The sequence below is a fragment of the Cherax quadricarinatus genome, chromosome 44 (genome assembly GCF_038502225.1).
Source record: "Cherax quadricarinatus isolate ZL_2023a chromosome 44, ASM3850222v1, whole genome shotgun sequence".
In the NCBI taxonomy this organism is placed as follows: domain Eukaryota; kingdom Metazoa; phylum Arthropoda; class Malacostraca; order Decapoda; family Parastacidae; genus Cherax; species Cherax quadricarinatus.
This window is the reverse complement of record NC_091335.1, coordinates 15,317,880-15,322,879: the sequence shown is the minus strand read 5'-3', so window position 1 is coordinate 15,322,879 and position 5,000 is coordinate 15,317,880.

The window sequence follows — 5,000 nt, the reverse complement described above, 5'->3', positions numbered from 1 at the left end:
AGTCTCGTTACAACAGGTCCAAGTAGTGGAACCTCAAAGCCTAGATACCTGTATTTGCTTACATATTCTAGAAGAGACCCATCATGCAACTGGATCTGACGAACTGTGCCTCTCTGCCGAGGAGGACGCCTGTTGAGTATCTTTGTTTTATCCCCTGAGATTATTAACCCCAGGTCCTGACACGAGGCTAAAACATGATTAAGAATGTTTTGGGTGTTGGAGAATCCGGTAGTGTGAATCATTATGTCATCAGCAAAACTAACCATATAATGATGGGGCTGGCTAGGCATGGCATTAAGTAAGGCATTAATCAAAATGTTGAAAAGGGTGGGACTAAGCACACCTCCCTGTGGGGTTCCTAATTCAAAATCTTTAGTTACACTTCTATGTCCCTGGAACAACACAGACGACTTTCTGTTGGACAGGTAACCTTTAATCCAGCGGAGAAGCCATCCTCCAACATCCATTCTGGCAAGTTCACTAATGATTACATGTCTGTTGGCTACATCAAAAGCGGATTTAAGGTCAAGGAACGTAGTGTATGAGCTGTCAGTGTGCAGAGTGAGAAAGGTGGTAATGCAATGATGCACACTCCTTCCATGCATGAAGCCATGCAACCGGGGTGACAAGAATTCCTTAATTCTGTGCATAAGACGATTAAGAATCATCCTTTCAAATGTTTTACACAAGCAGCTAGTAAGGGATATTGGGCGAAATGAGTTTTGTTGATTGGGCTTTGGAATGGGAATAATGAGGCTATTGGTCCATGATTTAGGGAGCTCCCCAGTGACATAACTCATGTTATATAATTCAAGTAAAGGATTACCTGGTACTCGACACAGCAATCTGAGTATGTTGTAAGTAATACCATCCTCACCAGGCGACGTGGAGTTGCCCTTAGTTAGTGCTGCATCAAGTTCATAATTAGTGAAAGGAATGTTGCAGTCATCTGCCTTGCTGAGCATAAAGCAAACAAGTCTCTCCCTTGCATCATATTTGTCCATTAATTTCGCCTGTGTGGTACTGGGAAGACTGTCATAGCTAGATGTAGCAGCCCAAGCACTGACTAACTCATTCGCCCTATGCAAGGGATGAGGGTGCGCGATCTGCCCAGTTCTGTTACCCTTAATTCTATTTATGTCCCTCCATGCCCGGCTAAGTGGGGTGTGAGCATTGAGACCATTGACAAATTGTTCCCAGTCTGTTTGCCGCAGCTCTGTCATACGCTCTCTGGCAGCAGCAAGGGCAGTTTGGAAGAGGCTCAGCATTTCAGGGGTACGATGGTTTCTATAGGCTAGGCCTAGTCTGCGAGCAGTACGTTTCAATGTTTGAAGTTTAGAATCATTGTAATAGGTATGATTTTTATAAGACTTATGATTATTATGGAAGTCATTTGGATTTAGAGTAGTAGGAGGTTTCAGAGGCGGCTCTAAGAAGTTCTGAATACTGCTCACAAGGTCATTGTTAAAAGTCTCGACAGAGGTACACTCATAGGAATTATACCAGTCAGTCACATGTGCAACAAAGTCATCATGTTGATCAGGGGAAACATTAAGACGTTTCCGTTTGAATATCCCACCAGGGAGAATAGTATTACCAATATCTAGAGAGGTTAGCCTTGGGAAATGATCAGACGCTATATCTGTTACAATGGAAGACTCACAGCTGGCAGAAGTAATGTTGAAGCCAAGACACAGATCAAGGACACCTCCATAGATATGTGTGGGTTCAAGGTCACCTACAATTTGCACATTATCATGACTGTTTAAGAGTGACAACAGTTGATTGCCATTACGATTACCAAACTGAGAGTTTCCAATGCTTTTGTGTCTTGCATTATAATCACCAATAATGAGAGTAGGTTCAGACTGAGCACAAGTTGGGAGCTCCAAGTAATTAAACTTATCAGCAGGAGCGTACAAGTTAAATATGTTGAGAGCAGAGTTCCCAATATAAATCCTAACACCGTGATACTGTAACCCCTCTGTTTTCTTGTGTGCAAGAAGTTGATGGGGAAGTGATTTTTTAATATATAGAACACAAGAATTAGTAGATTTGAGGTTATATGCAACAAACGATGGCAATTTAGGGGGTTGGGATTTTTCAGGGACTCTGCACTCTTGTAGACACACAATATCAATGGATTCAGTGGTTACTTTATGATGCAGGTCAGAAAATCTTTTTCTAAGTGACGCAATATTCCAACTTAAAATGGATAGTTTATACGAGTTTGGTTCCATTATAAAAGTCCAGGGATAGTTTTCAATTTCTCAGCAAAATGAAAAAACTTACTAAATAACAAACAGACATAATCAATATCAATATCATCAGTATTATCCTTATCCATGAGTCTCCTAAGTGCACTTCCATTTGTGAGACCTCTTGGGAGTCTTTGTACACAGAGGTCACTGCGCTCTTTGTCTGTGAATGTATGGAAGGTGACACTATCCCTCGCACTCACCTCTCCGCTTTTATTACACTCATCACTATCATCACATGTATCACTTCCCTCATCATTATGACCAGTGATACATACACCATTATCAACAACTGGGTCATCTCCACACTCAGTATCTATCAATACATTACACTCATCAGGTTGACTATCATGATGGCCTTCACTGCCCTTATCATCTTCACTGTGATTGTAAACACCACTATCAGATTCATCGTTTTTGTGATTATTAACACCACTGCAATCATCAGTTTGTTCATCACCACACTCATTTTCATAATGGCTGACTATCTGTGGGTTGATGTACTCATTTGCAACCTCTGTAAGTTTTTCCTCGTGGTGCTCAAGTTGTTGTTTCAAACACCATTGTTGCTTCTCCAGTACTGTTATGCGCAGCTGCATGTTGTGTACCACCCCAGCAAGACTAGCGTCATCAGGAAGTATGAAGTCCCGATCAGCTGAGTCAGGTGGCTGACTGACAGCTGACTCAGCCAGACAGATGGTGTCAACACCAGCAGCATTACTAGTGTTGATAGCAGACGTGATCGTGCTCTGTTGATGTACTCCCAGAGTGACTCGCTCAACCATATTGTCTGAGTTCAGGCATGGGTCAGTATTCAGACATGAAGTATCTGGTAGGCCTATTGCCTCATCGTGGGGGGTGATGGGTGATGCGGGAGCTCTGCGGCTGGCGATGTGGGCAGCTTTCGCTCTGCAGTCAGCATGAGCAGCTGTGACTCCTGGAGTCTTACTATTGATACATTCTAATGCAACGGTCTGGTGTTTCTTGATCATATCATAGCACTGGTGAGAAGGATGGGCCTTGGCACACACTGCACACCAGTGTGACTTAGATGAGCATTTCCAAGCAATGTGACCCCAGCGCTGACACTTGTAGCATCTACGGTGAGGTGCTTTGTACAAAGCTATTTTGTAACTCCTGTTAAGCGCTGCACGAGAGTAGATATATGATGGTGGAGTCCCTTGACCAATCCACTCAGCCAATATCAGATCATTTGGAAGTCGACGAGGGTTTGCAACTTGATCTGACAACAGGAATTTAGGATCCATGTACTTATTGACATTGTGGATAACAATAAGTACTTTAGGTGATCTTGGTGGGGCAGCTTGGAGTTGGATGTTAGCATATTTATGAGTAAGAAGTTTTTCTATGAATGTTGGGTCGTTAGTAACAAAAACGTAATTATCCTCGTCATGACGAAAGCGAATCCGAAGGTTTTTTTCTGGGTTGTCTAATGAAGCTTCGTAAAACCATCTAAACTTGACCTCAAACTCAGTGTTAGCAGGGAAATCAAGCCTAACCGTTCTGCAATGGTTGTTGTTGCTCTCGTTGTTTCTTGCAGCAAGTCTCCTTTGAAATCCTCTTTCTTTTTTCAAAGCTCCCTTACTTCTAAAACGTACGAATTCGCCTTCACCATCATTTACTTCGTTCACATCCATAGGTCACTTTTAGTTCAGCTGCTTGAGATGGAAGAGTTAGTCTGTTACTTTTGGGTCAGTGAAACCGCCTTTATTCCATAAGAGAGAAGGGACAAGGAAGGGATATTCACCTCGCTAGACACAGGCAATATGGGTGTAGTGGCCTGCGGGTCGCAGTGCGATTTTCAAGGTCATTCACTGGGCCCACAGTCGTCTCGAGAGTTACCAACACTGTACTACTTGTTAATTACTCCAGACCCGCAGCACTTAACACATCTAGCACACGTGTCTTGGAATGACAGACAAATTTTCACTACATAAGAACTAGTTCTCACAACACCGAAGGTACGGCTGGAACACTGTAGAACGTTCACAAAGGCATTCTGTAACTTGGCCTTCACTGGCTGGCTTGGAGCGCTCTTTAGCCTGGATCAGCTAAACTCGCCCTTATCCCATATGTAGATAATGGCGACGAGTTAAGGGATACCGGTGAATAGGAAAGTCGAGGAAGGGACATTCACCTCACTAGACACACGCAGTATGGGTGTAAGTGGCATGCGGGTCTTATAGTGCCATTTTCAAGGTCACCCAGCAGGCCAGACATTCCTCACTCATTTTAAGCCTATGTAGGTATTGATGGTCGCACAATGTCCTAAGTCAGTGAAATCCACTCGTGCAAATAGTTACAACAAATCTGCAGCACTTAACACTACTAGCACAAACTTACAATGTTTATAGGTGAACCTCTGGCATGTCCCACTTAAAAAGTTAGTACTGCAATGCTCGTTAAATTGTTCTTAACTAAGCCACTGCAGGAAACACTGGTATGCCAGCAACACTGTAGAACGTATACGTAGACATGCTGGGCCTTCAAATGCTGCTTTCAAGCCTGCTTGAATGTGCTTGCTAAGCCCGTGTCAACCACTTGGATATTTGCTTGTAGCAGGCAGGTAGGCACACAGGAGACATATTCGTAAGATGAGTGGCCCGCAGTACAACGTATGCACCACAACCCGGCTGGTTAAGGAATGACATAACCTAGCTCACTTTACTCTGCCTGAGGTAGATATGGGACTGTCAAGTCTTTGTTTACATTTAATTTGTC